The sequence below is a fragment of the Acipenser ruthenus genome, chromosome 17, assembly GCF_902713425.1.
Source record: "Acipenser ruthenus chromosome 17, fAciRut3.2 maternal haplotype, whole genome shotgun sequence".
Taxonomy (NCBI): domain Eukaryota; kingdom Metazoa; phylum Chordata; class Actinopteri; order Acipenseriformes; family Acipenseridae; genus Acipenser; species Acipenser ruthenus.
This window is the reverse complement of record NC_081205.1, coordinates 24,862,659-24,880,448: the sequence shown is the minus strand read 5'-3', so window position 1 is coordinate 24,880,448 and position 17,790 is coordinate 24,862,659. Positions and strand designations below refer to the sequence as shown.

Sequence of the window (17,790 nt, the reverse complement as noted above, 5' to 3'; positions counted from 1 at the left end):
TGTCTCTTTCAGGTCTTGCTGCCGGACATGGTCGATAATTTTTGACGGGTTTCGGCCTTATCTATTTGACCCAGGGTAAGCCCCACTGACAATGACCTTTCATTAATATTGTTGTAATGGTTTTGTTATTTCTTCAGCAACCGTTCTTCTCCTAATCAGAAAAAAAAAATGGCGTGGTGTGGCGTGCAGACAGTACTTTCATGTAAAACGAGCTTAAGCAGGGTTTAACCCTTTAGACCATTTAGATATCCTGATCTCCCTGCTGTGTATGTGTGTGCAGTAGTTAAAGAAATGGCTTTCTTTTTTCCATAGTGTGCAGAGTATTTAAGTCCCTGTGATATTAAATAAATATTGTAATGGTGCGTTACTGTAATGGTTCCTATGATAAAACTTCAGGGTTGCTACATTAGTACCTATCACCCAAACAGCCCTCTTGATTTATTGTTGCTACATTAGTTTACTGTAAAGCTACGTCTTAGTTGGTGCTTATCTTGGCGAGAGTCGAGTTCAAATCAGCATGGAGTTTTAACATCAAGTTACATTGAGTTACAGTGAGTGCCAAATAAACCCTTGAAGCTTGCACAGCAGTTAGCATTGCATTCACAGGTCTATTGTGCAGCGGAATGTCTAATTTTACAGGGTGTTCTTTGCCCACCTTAAAGTTGAATAAATCAGTCATAAATTGAAAGATTATAATAGTCCAGGTTTATTTCAACATGACTGAGAGCTAATGTTTAGATATCACAAATAGTTGTTGTTTTTACTTTACTGAAAATATTGTACCAAACACAACGAAATTTACATTAGTATGTTTATTATAAAACTGCTTTTGTTGCAAGCATGCATAGGGGAAGCTATTTGGAAATTTAGGAAGTATTCGTAATTCCATTTCTGGATTTTATTCTTTGGAAACGAATATTCTTTTGCACTTATTGCAATTTAATGCTATCATTAATTTCAAATGTTTTTTTTTTGGTTTTAATGTGTGTGGAGTGTCTGATTATTTGTTACACAGTTGCTTTTTTGAGATTTACATGCTGCATTTTTTAGTAATATATTTCACTGCCTGACACATGCTTATATTACTCTTAATACAGACATTATGAAAAAATGTTTTGCTAATGTGTATCCTGTGGTTTCTTTGATAATAGGTTCCTAAAATTAACTGTGCTTGTTATTGTTAGAGATTAAGGTTTTACACGTACAGTATATGAATTTGTTGATTGATGAAAAGAGGACGCTATAACCCTGTTTTACTGTCAACCATATACAATAAAGAATATATTACAATAAAATGTACTACAAGGGTAACAATGCAAATATATATATACACTGCTGTGCATAAGCCTTAGACACATTCAGGAGTTACAATATATATCGATGTTATGAGCATCAACAATTTACTCAAAGACTCCACTAGTGTTTTCCACTATTAAGACAACTTTGACTGTTATTAATACAGCTTAGTTTGGGTGAGAAGAAACCAAGCTTGTCATTTAGCAATCATTAATTCACATTGATCATAATCTTCAAAAACTTGTGATCACAACAACTCAAAGTAAACTATACATGAGTAGCTAATATGAAGTGTTGCAGTAGCTAATCCATCACATTTACCCAGTGGTTCTCAACAGAGGGGGGGGGGGGGGGGCACGAAGCAATCCAGTGGGTGGTGTGTGGATGAGAAGCGTCCAAAAAAGAATGTAAAACTTTGTTTGTTTTTTATTTAAAATGTATATGTGACATGACGTTCTGTAGATGGTGCGGGTTGATTCTGTGGTAGTATTAAAGCAAGTTGACTCCATGGTAGTATAAACCACCCCCAAAATGTGCAAAATGACTTTATATCAATCAATCAATCAATCTTTATTTTATATAGCGCCTTTCATAGTGGACCACCATCACAAAGCGCTTTACAAGATGCAGTAACAAGAAGAAAATCCATAATACTTTAAATACAGAGAAGTGCATAATACGTGATATACAGTATCTATAGAAAAAAATGCATAATACATTAAATACAGTGGAAAGTGCATAATACATGATAGTCACCTATGTCCATGTGTGGAGATTGCTTGCAATGCTTCACATCAATTGCTGTTTGGAGAGACAGTGCTAGATTAAACAAAATCCCATATAGCTATTTCCTGCCAATGCCATCCCCTGAACCATTGCTAGCTATTAAAGGGTAAAAGGTTTGTGATAACGTCTTTTAAACATCCCATTCAATGATCACCTCAGGCCAGGTCCTTACTCCATTCTAGAGGTAACTGACCTCACCATGCGTGATTAAATGTCTTATCTAAGCCCTGCTCCAGGCCTGCAGGCTTGGCATTGCAACTCATCCATTCAACAAAGGGGTCAGGTGCTTCTTTTGCAAATTATGTTGCCAAGGGATGGCTCAGGATTTAGAAAAAGTCAAAGAATATATACGTTTGAATCAAGATACCACATTGTGGTCCCTCCAGATCAGGGTGTAATCAAATTTATTGGACACCAATGGGGATACTTGTAAAATACAACTACTCTACAGGGAATCTTTACCTGTTCATGGATAAACGTACACACCACAGAACAATGAAACTTGAGTTTGCTGGAATAATTTGTAATCATGGCAAATAATGATATGAGCTAAAATGTCAATAGAGAATCATACAGAACACACATAATAAGATATCCAATGGGTAAGACATTAAATATTAGGAATTTGAAGATTGATATAAAGCAGCCCTTTAATATAATGTACATACATTATTAAGGACCGAGTTTTGAAAATCTTTGTCTGTTAGAATTGTACAATAATGAGACAAGTCTGTTGACATTTGGTTGCTAGGACGATGCAGTACTATAACATTGTTCTATAAGAATTGGATGCTGTTAGGAGGCACAGGTTGTATTTGTTATGCTATTTTATGTGTTGAGAAGCAGACTGCTAATTTGTGGAATGTGGCTATTTCAGAGACCACTAAGTATTTGCTCCTGAACACAAAACATAAAGGATATAATCATAAATGGCATACTGTTTCAATCTGTTATCCTAATTCATATGGGTATTTTGAATTATTAGGAACTGTTGTAACAAAGGATAATTTACTATATAATTTCTAGTACCTAACCATAGCAATAACAATTTCTACTTCAGTTTCAAAAAGGCTATTACCCACTTAATATTGTCAAATTATACATACAACAGCTACAACACAGCTATTATTCACTTCGGTAGTTCATCTAGCTTTTTGATTTCTGATTTACCCGACCCAATTTGTTCTTTTTATTTATGAAGTTGTAGATATAGTATGAAATGTATTATATTGTAATTCAATAGTTTTTGCATATTGTGTTGTAAAACTGTGTTGCCTTTTAAACTCCGCTAAAACAATAACTTGAATAACTAAGTCAAAGAAACTTCAAAAGAGTAGAAACTGCTGACCTACCTAACCTCCAAAGGATATGAATCTTCCGCAGTACAGTAGGCATCTTCCAGCACTGCAGAAGTGTGTCTGAATTATTTAGGGCTAAAATATCCATTTCCACTGTAAATGCATGTCCTAAAGTTTAATGACCGAAGGGCAAAAATACTTCTGAGTGGCACAAAATGAGGGGGAAATTAAAGGCTGAATGCACTTTGGGGGGGGGGAAAGAGTGGTGTATTAGAAATGCCATGAATGTTGCCTGTACACTTACAGCATAGCATTCACCAAGGAAACTAAAGCAAACCTTATTGAAAGAGATGCTGGAAAACCTGGTGTGACCTCTGCTGCCTTTTGTAGACTAAAGAAAAAAAAAAAGGTGGCAACAATAAAGCACAGTACAGTTCCAGCCAAGCTTTTAACAGGCTTAAGTTGACCTGACATTGCAGCTTCAAAAAAAAAAAAAAAATGCAAATACAAAGTACCTAAATACTGTATTGACCATTCCAAAACAGATTTTAGTTGAATTCTGTACTTATATACTATACCATTGTTAGTATAACACTGTTTTGTATTTACTGTTCACTTTGGAACCCTATTAACTTTCCTGTAATACCAATGTATCATGGAAGTATTCAAAGAGCTGTGCTAGACTAGTGCTAATTTGCCATTGTATCTATGTTTTAAATAAGACTAGAGTATGGAGAATGTAACGTTTCAGTTACGGGGATGTACAAAATATAAATGGTAATATTTCTCTTTTTTTTATCTGCTTGCATGAAGTTCTACGTAATTTTTAACCACTGTTGAAGAATCATAAAGCAGAATCCAGTGTCCATAGTAATATGGTTTCGTTGGTCCACAAATCATTTTATACCTTTCATATGACATTACCCCCCCTCCCCCCCCCCCCCCCCCCCCCACTGCACCCCAAAGGAGTATCTCCATTATTCTCACAGTAGTTGATGCTGTAAATTATATTAGCCTGCACAGAGAGATTTTTGCTACATTGCCATCACACATTAACACAGTGGTGAGTTGATTTCTTTTGACTTTGTGTTGAAGTAAGGCTAATGTTGAATTCACACAGGCTGACTCATGCATTTCTCCAGGCAATTCCCACAACCATAAAGGTACTGGTTAAACCTAACAGGTTACACCAAAAAATGTTGTTCTGGAACACATGACTTTATGTTTTGTGAACAATGTATAACTTTAGAAACACTGCTTTGACCATATTTTGCATTCCATGGCTTCAAAAACGACAACAGCTATCAAAAGGAGTTAAAACTCCCCAATTTTTTGTTTGTTTTAAACTAACTGGTGTGTGAAGGTTACCAAAAACGTTATTTAATAATGTATCGAAAGAGAAAATTGCAATGTCAGGATGGAAATTAAATATTTTGACTTATAACGTTATAAAAAGTGTTCAATAGGTGTATTGCTTAGGATCTCGAAGATCCAATCAACTATGGTTGGGATCTCAAGTATCCACTTCGGCTTGGACTTCATTGTGGATAATTAAAATATGACACAAATATCTTGTTGTTAAAGTAAGTGAGGTTAGGGATAGGGTAATCCTTGGTTGTAATATTCCACTATGAACCTCAAGTCTGTTGGGTCACTTGCAATCCCAACATGTATAACACATTCAAGTGTAAGGTATAGCCTTTCTCTTTTCAGTAAAGGTTGGCTATAATGTCATTCACTTTGAATTGCTGCTTTCAATAAGATTAAGAGGCAAATTGAAGGACACCAACATGACACAGAAAGTCATCCAAACAACTAAAGATGCCTCTGATAAAAGGTAAATAGTCAATTGTTTGAGCTCTTCAACAGAAATGAAAGATGACTGCAAACAAATTATAATCAATAATAGATGATGGCCTGTCTTTTTCAAAATTGAGGTTTTGTTTTCAGGGATTATTCGTTTCATAATCAAGTCCATGTCAATCACTGTGCCTGGTCTTTACAAAGCACATCTCAATTTTAAAGGTCCAGAGTACTCTGTCCCATATTTATGTTCAGTTGTGCTGTAAAATGTAATTTTTTGGTGTCTGTTCTCACAAACCCCCCTTCCTAACCCACATGTTCCTGTGCTACTACATGCAGCAATTGGAGGTTAAATATTTCCAAATGAAACTTTGTCCTAGATTTTGGATCAAAACAGAAAGTACTGTAGAAACATGGATTGCCTTTTTCAAATGATAGTGTTGCTGATACATTTGACACAAAAATAAGTTAATGTTCCAAGTAAACATCTCAAATGTAAAAACTAGAGTTGTTGTATAGCATATACAGTAACACACATGTCCAGTTTAAGATCAGAAATTGCATAGATTGTGAACCTCAAATTTGAATAATATTTATACTAAATCTACAATAGAAATGTAGATTTAGTTTCTGAAATTGCTTTTTGTTCCAGTCTAATAATTATATACAGTAGAACCCCAGAGTTACGAACTGATCGGTCTACTGAACCCCCATGAGTGCGATGCAACCACAGAGGCGCTCCTATAAACGACATGCTGGTCACAGAGAAGGCAAAATTACTCTTCCACTAAATGTATCCAGAAAGGTGAGGCAGATTTCAAAGAAAGTACAGGCAATTGTATTGGGAAGATTTTAGTTTTAAGCAAAGCACAGGTTTTTTTTCAAGCCAAAGGAGGCAAGCTGAACGAATGCATTTTGTTTAAAACAAGCACTACGTTGACCCAGGTTTTCATGGGCGTTTAAATCTGTGTTTTTGCTACAGTTACGATTGCAATGGTATAGTAAAGACTTTAGAACCATAACAGTATGAGAATTGTATTGCTGAGCTGTATCCTTGTATTATTCACCGGATTGATGGTGTAGATAGGAGAAGTCCACATTTTATAAAACCATTGAAAACACATTTTCAAAGTTACGAACATTTCAGACTTGCGAACAATCCCCATTCCCAAGGTGCTTGTAACTCTGAGGTTCCTGTATAAGGATTGGGACAAGGAAGCGTTTTTCCCAAATACTAGCTCTGTCCTCCTTTTTTTTGTCCTTGCAGAGCGGTTAGTTAAAACCATAATTGTGTGCTATTACCATAAGAGAATAAATAATCCCTTTTAGCACATACACACATTATACCACTTTACCCCCCTTAAGATCATCTTTTTAAAGCAGATTTTTGTTTTTAATTTTTGTTTTTCATAAACAAAAAAACTAATACTTGGATTAAAACTGCTCTGTAGAAACTTCAGTTTATACAGGTAACCAATTATCTATGTTACCTAAAAGGTATTCTTCCTGGCTACAATGCAAAAGCAAATGCATTTTCTCCAAGGGGATATGACAAACTATCTGTTGTACTGTACACAACTGTATTGAAACATTTAGTTTCTAATGGCTGCTAGTTTACTTGAGTGCAGTTATGCACCCTTTATTTTTAAATAAATTTTTTTTAAATGATTTTTTTTTTTTAATTATAATCTTTTCTTACTACTAGCTGCAAGCAGATTCTCCACAAACAGAAAACACTGACTTAATATATATCCCTCCACTAAAAAGCTACTGTATTTAACTATGGTTGGTACAACACTACAATAGTCCTTACCGTGGGGTGCTACATTTATATGACATCTAACTGCAGATACAATTTGGGTAGATGGTGGATTCTGTTACTTTGAATGATCAGCCAAGTGCATTTTTTTCTCATGCAGAAGCAGTACACATTTTTCAAAATCATACTATTATGATTAAACAGTTTTTCTTCTTCTAGAATTTATATTACAGTTTTCTGTAATCGTCAATAATTAATGCTTTAAAACGCTTCTGTTTCATAATTGTGTGTACCGGTCTCATTTTTCTAGGAAAATCACTTATCATTAAAAAAGTGTAATAAATAATATTTACATATATTTTAAAACGTTTGTGTCACAAAGTGCCTACTGTATGTCTCCCAACTTTCCTTTGTGAGGGCAATGCTAGATGTGTCGGAATAGTGGATTCAGCAAGAAATCTCAAGTATTTTGTTCTTCTGTACTTCAAACCAAAGGAATTGGATTTAAATATGTTTTTTACCTTAAGGATAGTCCAAGGTCAGTGCTAAAGTTATTGAGGCCCGTGAAACCAGACACTCTGGGTCTCATTTATGAAAGGGCGCTAAACTTTATGGTGCACGATAATGATTTCCGTATTTACTATTGCAATTTTATTCGTTATCGGTCGAAAATAGTGGGCATGTTATGGTGCATGCTAATTTTATTGTGCCACATTATGGTAATCATAATGAATATGTGATTTGTATGGTAATGCATGATACTGTATTTAAATGAGGCACCCTGCTCTGAATAATGAGATGAGCTTCATTCACACCGTATTTAATTTTAGTGCGTGCATTAATGTGATCATTTATTAGTGCGTATGGAGACCAGGCTTTAACCACTGATAGGTGCGCTATTTATTTTATTTTTCTGGCCTGAAAACTTTTACTGACTTGATTTGTTTGATTCATTCAGTTTAGTGAATTAGTTCAACAGATGTGTTCGTTTGAGTCACTGATTCACTAACGCGAAAATTACTTGGTTATGAAAATTTGTTTGAACGGATAACATCCAGAAATGATAGATAATTGATTGTAGTTGTGCTTACACATGAAATTAACTATTTATTTTAAATTATGTAATTCAGTGAAACACAAGCGACCAGCGAAAATATAGACTTAATAATGAACTGGGGACGGGGTTGGGAATTTGTTGTGTTGGTGTGCTGTTTGTGTACTGTTGTGTCACTCTCCCCCTTTCCTTGAGCAGCTTGCCTCTGCCTGTCATTTTGTGTGTGCGTATCTGTGTGTGTGAATGAGAGGGGATATGGGTGATGAGTGGGCAGAGTCATCGTCCATCAAAAGGAGTGCTACGCGCCATTTGAGGAGAGTTGAGTTGGGAGTATAGTATGAGAGAGCGTGAGAGAGAAAGAGATAAGAAAAGATTTGTCGAGACAAAAATGAGTTAAATAAAAAATAGCAGTGTTCAGTGCTTTAACTGCAAACCTATGTTTAGTATGATTCACACGCTCCCTGCCATTAAAAGCTGTAGCTACTGTAGCAAAGTGGTTAACAGTGTGCAGGTGCCAGAGTGCTGCGGTGGTCAATAAACAGACAACGATAATCCAGGTGCAATGGTATTGTTTTTGTATATTCCAATGGTCTGATGACAAAAGACAGTAAACCGTAAATTAATGCATTTTCTATTATAAATAGGGCAGTAAACTTAGATTTATTATGCACGTTAGGCTCACTAGTTTACGTGCGTGCTAACTCCAAATTTAGTGCCTTTGCATAAATGAGGTCCATTGTGTTAATAAAAACTGGACGTGTTCACTGTAAAAATGTTTTGGCTGGCATGTATTATTAATGTTCAAATGTATTATGGGGTAATTATTTTGAATATGGTTTCCAAGCATGTCTTTCAGGTGTAATTTTAGGTTTCCATAGAATCAATCTAAAACTTTTGCTTAACCACACAGTTTATATGAAAACTAAAATGTAACTGTAGTCTGCTAATGCAGTATAAGCCATGATTATTGCATTGTGTTCTCTTGTCCTGCGCCACTATCAAGATTAAGACACCTAGGCCAGCTACAGTGAATCAACCATAGCATATCTGAATATACCCCAAGCCAAGCAATATTTTCTTCTAAACATTACAGTGTGACCAGTTCATGCTCCCTCCTGTAACAATACTGGTGCTCTGATACAAATGAGTGGCGTACTGTGGGAACAGAAAACCAGCATTGTTGCAGGGGCACCATGAGTTGGATACACTGCGATTTACTTTTACTTTTTTTTTTTTTTTTTTTTGCTTTATTTTCCTGGCAAATGCTCTCGAGTAAATGTTGAAAATATTGCCCAGTTGATTTTTCAACCATAATAAGTGATTAAACATGTCAAAAGAGTTGTCAGTATATACAGTCAGCACGGGACACAGCAAAGGTAATGTAACGTGTTTCTTATAAACATTGCTGGGTGTTCTGTAACACTTTAACATGTACATCATAACTTTTGAAAGCTAGCCAGCAGTATAATAATCTATTATTTGCTACTGAGTATGCTTGATTTGTTCTTGTCATTCTTTTAAACTACTGCAGTTTAAATATGTAAATAATTATGAAAGTTTTTTTGACAAGCCAATATATCATTCCAGTAATCTATTTGCATTATGATCATATGACATTTTAGCTGAAGTGCCAGACACCACTCCACCAGTCCCTTAACTAGCCTAGCATGACCAATAATTCTGCTCAGCCTGTCACCAATGACAGCTGAGACTTTTTGCTTAGATACCTTGACGGTGCTCATATTAAACAGCGAGAGCCATTCGCTCCATTAAGTTTTTGTAAAATGAACTGTCTGCTACTTGCTGTTCCGCTGATACTGGCAGCAGTTCCTCGCTAATCCTCTGAAGTCAGTGGAATATCTGAGTGTGTACCTCCACTGGTCCGACAGGTAGTGAAGTCTTGTACTGCACAGTACAGTGGCTGCAGGGCTCAAATTGAAGCTCAGGAGACAGATTGCATTTTGTGTGGTGAAAAGCAACTCGATGGGGTTTGAGTTGCCTGTCTGAATCTTGCATTCCGTAAATAGAACATCACTTCCTGTCTCAACGACTTGATAAAGGGGACTCGTTAATCAACATGCATGTTAACGAGATCAAGAAAAATGAATGGAAGCATAATTCGCTGTTATGGAAACTATTAGCGATTTACAGGGAGACGGCTCTCACACCAGCGAGCAGCAGCCAAATGGGAAAAATGATGGGGATATCTATTTTAATTTAATTTAAATTTGTGCATTTTGTCATGCAGAATGTACATTTATTTAGAACACTTCACATATAAAATGCTAATTTACGATTATCTTGCATGTGGGTAAAAATCGGACTGCATGGATTAAAAAAAAAAAAAATTAGTTATTTACCCTCATTCGGGGGGATATTTTGCAACAGCTTACTATATACAACTCTTTTAATGTGCAATCTTATTTTGGCTAAAAAGAAAAAAAAAATACTCTAAGTCATTTATGTATATTGGTTGGAATTTATTTTCTTATGATGATATCTACTTTTGTATGTATTTTAGCATGTACAATTGTAGGCTGTATATAAATACATATGTTTCGTGCCATTGGTGTTTGTAGTTATTAGTTATTATACATGTATACCATGTATGTAACACATCATTATATATTTATTAAGCTTTTAAAATTATGATAGAACTCCCTAACCCAGTACACAATTTGTTTATAATTAATTGTTCTGTAAATTCCTCTATGCATTTCCTCTGTTATATTTTTTTGCCTCCGCGATAAATAAACTCAACATGATTAGCCACCGAACACTTACAGTATTATAAAAACATTTTGGATACAAACGTGTGACGGTTAAAGTGTACATTGTGCATAAAGTGTGGGGGGAGTCTGACAACATTACAAATACATCTAGGCAAAATCCATGTCAGTGATCTCGATCACATTCCTAGTGCATCGTTTTGTGTCCTTGATGCCAGTTCTTTGTTCTTGTGTGGATAAGACACAGGTGCTAAAAGCAAATCCACAGTAACTTAAGGAAACTTTATTAATATATAATGTGCCATTTTCAAATAAAATCTACAGTAGATGTCAGCTTTCATATAATATACGTATGCAGAATGCAAATAAGCTACAGTTGCATTGATAATTTCTTGGTAGTCACTGGGTGCAAATAACGGTATATCATTTTAGCAATACAACAAATGTTCCGTAAGGTTACAAATGGTTAAAATAAGTGAATAAATATAATTCATAACCACAAGTAAGAAATTAACCCTGGTCTTGTACACTCTCTGTATGGTCTGCGTCACAGACGCGGTCTGTTAAATGTCTGTTTCAAGGTGAGTTATATACTCTTTCGTTAATTAAAACCCTCTTTTTCCAAGTGCAGATTAACTCCTGATAAATTAAATTAACACAGATTTGCTTTTAAATTCCCACGCAAACAAAAGAAATAGTCACAAGAAACCCTTCATATCGTTAAGATGTGAACATTATTTCAGTAATCACATTAGGACGATTATTTAACAACGAAATAAGCATAGCGACTGCTTGAAAATGCCAAAATCAATGCTACATACCGATTTCTTGATTAAAACTGGAGTTATTATTTACAAACTTTTGAGAATCCTGCCACTTACATTATATTACTTGGTTGCTTTGAAAATATGCCCTAAGGTTTCATGAATGTGGCCCAGTGAATGGAATTTACAGTATTGTTTTAAAATTATAAATAAGCCAAAGTGCAAGTATTTACAGTGTAATTCACCAAATGTGTGATACATTCTGAGGATACATATGATAAAGTGAAAACACAATAATTAGACATATACAGTATATTTTACTACAATTAATGGGTACTGAATAAAAGTAACTACCACACTGTTGCTACACATTACTAGGCATAAAGAAACATACAATTGCAACCAACTGCTGGGTATAAGCTATAACCAATGAAGATGCCATCTAGAAATTCCAATTCAAATTAAACTCTATATATTCCATACTGTAGCTGTGCAGCTGAAGCTTTGTGTTTGGGATTGGAGGCTCTTCATTTATTAAAATGATTCGCATCTTTTTGTCTTTTAAAAATTGATTTTGCCTAACGGAAGCTGTTATAATAGGTGGGCTGTCGATGACTTCTTGAATACATCTTTTATTTCATGCCTGCATTTAGCACACCAGGTTTCCTTTTGTTCGCAAAAGCTTAAAGCTGACCTATGGCATTCATTCCAGTTTGAGGGGCTGTGACATTCAACACAGCAAACTGAGCTCCCTGAAGAGGTTTCATTTGGAAAAAAGATGATTATTAGAAGCCAAGAGGATTTGCTGCCCGGGAATATAATTTAGGATAAACCTCTGTTTGAGGAACGAAACATACCGTAGACTGAAATGGAAATGGAGGTTAGATCAGTCACTAAAAGATTAAAGAGATTACTTCTGGGTCTGCTGTTTGTGTGACAGGGTTAATGCTTGCAGTAATCTACCCTTTAAAGTGTGCAACTTTAGCAATAGGTAGAATGAACATGTAGAATGAGTTACATCAGATTGCATCTCCCCACAAATGCATTGCATGCATTCACACATGTAAATAAATATGTTGTTTTTTTAATAAAAGGAAGTACTTTCTAATACAGTTTTTTTTAATGTATTTAGGATGGTGGTTTACCTTAAGCTGCTAACTTGAATATATAATTAGGTTTGAATATATAAGATCTGTAGAGGAAAAAATGGACTGTTTTGGCAGTGTTATTTGTTATTTGTTTCATATAATAGTGTTATTTGTTTCAGATCATTCTGAAGTCACCACTACTTTAGTAGGTACCATGGTGGATGCTAATATTGAGTTGTTAGGTGTGGAAGCAGTTTGGACTGGAGGTTAGAGCTAATGTCTGAAAGCCACGAGATCAAGCATTTGAACCCCAGCGCGATCATTGCCTTTCAGAGTATCTTGTGCTTCAGCCCTTCCTGGCTATAGATGGAAAGAGATGTGCTCTCTGTGTAAATAACATCCAGCATCCCTAAAACAGGAATCAACACATGACCTCTTGAGCAGACGATGTAGACCAATAAGGTCAGCAAAGAGGACATAAAGGAAATTAATGGATATATAGAGGAGAAAACAAGATCAAGCCTGAAAAATTTGATGGTTAAGACATGTAATTGAATGGTGGCCTAGGTCTGCAACATAAAATCAATGGACTGTACTACAGAAAAAAAGCAACTTTATTTAAGAAAACATGACCATTTTTAAGATCTTTACTCTTAATGTTTGATGTCAGAGTTACCAAGATGAAAAAAGCAAGGAGCAAAAATTCTGTTCCACACTCTTTTTCTAAGACAAAAGGAATCTCACACTAGCCTCAATCTTGTACAAAACTAAAGTGGATTTATTAGCCCCAAAGCCTTTTTACATTTCCATGGTATCCCTGTATCAAGTGTTCTCTGCTGTGATAAGATGGCAGCAGCTGTAAGGAATGTGGCATTGGTAACCTACTTCCACCTACAGTACTGTGCTCATTGCATTGATCATGCTAGTGAGACAAAGGAGAAATGAATAACCACAGTAAATCAACCTTTATTTTAATTAAAAACAAAAAAAAAAAAAAATCTAAAATGACCAGGTCTTACTTGTAATTTGTCAACTGTCCAGTTTCATAAATGAACATGATCCTTGATTAATATATATTCATGCTGTGAAACTACCCTATTTTGGAGTTTCACAAGGTTGAACTCAGTGTAATAATTATCCAACAGTACAGTATTGCTTTTGGCAAATTATTATACTTTTTTTTCTAAGTTGTTGGTGGCCATACATCACATCATGCAAGAAGCCCCAAAGCAGGTTTTTTTTTCTGTGTATATATGATAAACTTTACAGCGATTCAAAAAAGCATGTACAATTGATCAAGAGCAATTTCCATGGCTGTAGCACCCTGTCTATAGAGATTTTAGTGGACATACGTGACAGATTCCTCCTTATATATGCACCTTGAACCTTCTTGGGAATTATGGTTAGGAGCAGCTCATGAAACTCACCCAATCAGATGGCTGAACGTGATTTTCCAATGCACAGGATGTCAGTACAGTAGGCGTAAGCTTTTACCTGCTTTATAGCAACTCAAAAAATAATATGAAAAGTGCCTGTCTCATTTTAAAAAGTGCCTGTCCCATTTCTAGCCCATTTGACTGATTTTTAAATAAAAACTTGAAAAAGGATTTGAACAAAAAGCTACTCCAAGATAGATTACCCTAGTGGTTTATTACTTGCTCCTTAACCCCTTAAGGTACACAAGGAATTGAGCGGTTGTTCAAACTGTTTCTTCTTCTTTTTTTTTTTTTTAATTTAGTCGTCGCCAATGGTTTTTACTCTGGTTTTCTCCCCAATTTGGAATGACCAATTATTGTTTTTGTCCCGGTTCACCGCTGCAACCCCCCGGCGACTCAGGAAACAGTGGCTGAAACATGTGTCCTCCGAAACGTGTTCCTGCCAATCAGTCATTTTTCGCACTGCGGATCCACAGCGAAGCCACTAGACCTATAGTGCTGGAGGACAACACAGATCTGAATGGCGCCCTATCCGCCACAGAGGTCGCTGGTATGCTGTGAACCGTGGATTGTCCTGCCAACCTAAGCCCTCCCTACCCGGGCGGTGCTCAGCCAATTGTGCGCCACCCCCTATGAACCCCCGGTCACAGTCGGCAGTTACCTGGATTCGAACCCGCGATCTCCAGGCTACAGGGTGCGTTCTGCACTCCACGCATAGCGCCTTTACTGGATGCGCCACTCGGGAGCCCAAACTGGGCTGCTATCGATCTCACTCGGCCATTGAATGGTTTTCTCGGCTTTTTCCAGAGAAAAAATGACTAACCTGTTTTTTGTGTCTTTTTGATGATGTCGGACAGGGTTCAACATTGGACCGGAATGGGAAAATTGCGATGTCGGACCAGGTCCAACATAGGACCGCAAAGGTTTAAAGTATCACCAGACCTCAGGGAAAAGGAATCACCTTCTCAATTTAAGAGAGTAGGGTAAGCTACTGTACCAGCCATGTGTAGTTGTGTCTGGTTACAGAAGGGAATAAACACTCATCCCACCTACTCATGTTTAGCTAGTTAGCAGAGAATACCCAAAGGTCCTAATGGCACGGCACTAATGAGAATATATTCTGATTTTGTCATTTATTTAGGTATGAAAATGTACTAGTATCATCAAGCATTTCTGTTAGTTAATATGCTGGTTAATGTGCTAAGGGGACAAGAACTTGTGTAGGCATGTTTTGAATCCCAAGATGAGGTTGCAGTGAAGTTTGTGAATTTAATTGGCTACAGTAAAATGATGGATACATTTTCATTTATAGATTACTGTAGTGAGCAAATGTCAGTGTTCTCCTTGAAAAGAAAATACATATTGTACATATTGAGTCCTGCCATTGTAGCTGTATTTAATGTTTATCTCAGTTGATTGTAAGAACACAAGTATAAGGCTTAGGTATTATTACCTCTGACACATGATTGGCAAAAAATTTGGCTAGACGCCAATGTGAGGATGATGCACAACACATCAGGTACGGTACATTAAGTTTAAGAACCCTTTATAAATGTGTTTTTAAAGGTTTTTTTTTACAAGGATTATATGACAGGTGAGATCTTTCTGCCAGTCACTTTTAATGGGATTCCAAACCCCTGTATCCTGCAAGAACACAACACAACACAGCATAGCAACAGCTGCTTGTTGCCAAGCCAAATGGCTGATTCTGATTTATAAAAAACAACAATCTTAAAAAAAAAAGACCAAAACATGTGTCCTATAAAAGCTATATCTTTAGAACAAATCTAACGTACTTGGAGACAACTGGTCCTAGATAATATAAAAGCCTTGACTTTGTCCCAGATTTTATCAACTCAGAAATGTAATCACTTATATAACAACAGTTTTTTGCAATTCCATTTTTGCAACGTATTGCTGGTGTATGTCATAGTGTCCTAAAAAGGATCATTTATAGATGCTTTATTGATTGTTTATAACAGATCTTTAAGGCAGGCACACTAGTGCAAGCAAAAAGGATACTGACGGACATGTTCTGTATGGTGAACATTTAAAATGCAGTGAGCACAGTCATTATCTTCCTTGGAGTCTTTTTAATACCAGATATGTCTTCACTTCTTTATTTTAGTAATTCACCTGTCCAAGTCTGCCTTTCTCGGCATCTAATTGGTAAACAACCCAGCAGAGTGTAATTCAAAGGCTTTGGAGGTATTTAAGTAGGTCCACTAGGAATCACACAAGACTAGGTAGCTAGATCTGCTGGGGTATTATTTATGCTGCTTCTGTTGGTTTATAGATAAGGACCATTATGGTTTAAGCCTAGAGCTTTGGAACTGTTAACCTTTAACACATGCTGGCCAGAGTAGCTCTAGAAATATGTTAACATTAGTAATACACCAGTGTTCTTTGATGTTGTTGTTCTAGCATGGAATTTACAGGGGTAATAGAGTTCAGTCTCAGGTGAAGTCTGTGTATATGTTGCTGCAATTGCTTAAGATGACATACATTTATAGATAACAATGGTATATTAAGATACATATTTTCATAAACCTTTAAGGAGTATTGTCTGCTTAGCTTTAAACAGAATAGGGTGTTTGCGTTTAACTGTTTAATGAAACACACTTTACAGGTCTGCTAAGTCTTCTTTTGGCCTTATGCCAAATATTAAACCTTATGATCTGCTGAGGTTTTGAACAAAGTACAGATGTGTAAGAGTGCCAATTATGCAGAAGGATTTGGAGGTTGAATCTCTGTTTAAAAATGTATTACATTTCAGTGAAGGGGTTCAGTCAGGGGCATCATGCTCCTGGGAAGAGCAGCCCTTCGCTAGAGTAGCAACTTCTTCTTACCATTAGCACACTGATGGCAATTACAAAGTCAAAATGGCCTTGCTGGAGACCCCCAGGCTCCATGTATAAAATCGGTGGTGCACCTGCATTATAATGTGACTGATTGTTTGTGGTCTAAATACAATACATACATACAAAACAATAAGCGTATATTTTATATACCATGCCAGGGAATCCTTTTCTTGTCAGGTACTGTTAAAATGGCCATCAGGCCCATGGGTTTACAGAATTCAAAAATGCACTTCAGATTTCAATGTAAGGTAAGGCACAGCCACTGTGACAGAAGGAACAAGTGAATCTGGCCAATGATTATTTTGGTTGTGAAAGTAGTATAATATTGATTTAAAAAATGCAGTTAGGTCTGGCAAAAAACAAACAGCTGCAAATACTCATGATAAAGCTCAAATCTCTGAGGAATAATTTAATGTTATTGGCACAATGCCCCTCATAAATGGTAATCATTATAATGCTAGGCTGTTTTGAGATTAGGTATCTTCCAATTAATCTCTTTTGGAGCATAAGAGGTTAATAGAAAAGCCAGCATCAATTACAAACTTATAAAGCATGCATGTTTGTGCTTATTTGGATGACAGAGGAGTAGTCTGGCAACAGTTCTTGTAACTTTCTGTTTCTTGTCTTTTTCCATGGAGGACCAACTTCTTAGGGGTTGAGTAAGCAGTTCAGCTAAAGAAGGGGGTCCCTTCGATTAATGAATGGCGGATATAAATACAGCCACCGTTTTTAAATATTAAATTAGGAACAAACCTGTCATTTACTTTTAAAGACAAGAATGCACACACACAGTGTTGAGACATTGGTTAAACAACGCCATCAATTAAATCCGTCATGGAGTGACTCCGTTTTATCAAAGGATGTATTGTACCAGAAAAAAAATGAAAAGAAACAACAACAAAAACATGGCTTTGTT

General features: G+C 36.1%; 1 protein-coding gene across 2 annotated transcripts in view; it reads left to right on the top strand.

Annotated features, from left to right (window-relative positions):
* LOC117423232 (inactive N-acetylated-alpha-linked acidic dipeptidase-like protein 2) overlaps nucleotides 1–17,790 on the top strand; it is a 289,018-nt gene that overhangs the window by 12,690 nt on the left and 258,538 nt on the right. For both annotated transcript variants that reach the window (XM_058990195.1, XM_034038735.3), the window contains one exon: nucleotides 13–75. The gene's annotated coding sequence lies outside the window, so the exon portion shown is untranslated. The remainder of the gene's footprint in view (nucleotides 1–12; nucleotides 76–17,790) is intronic.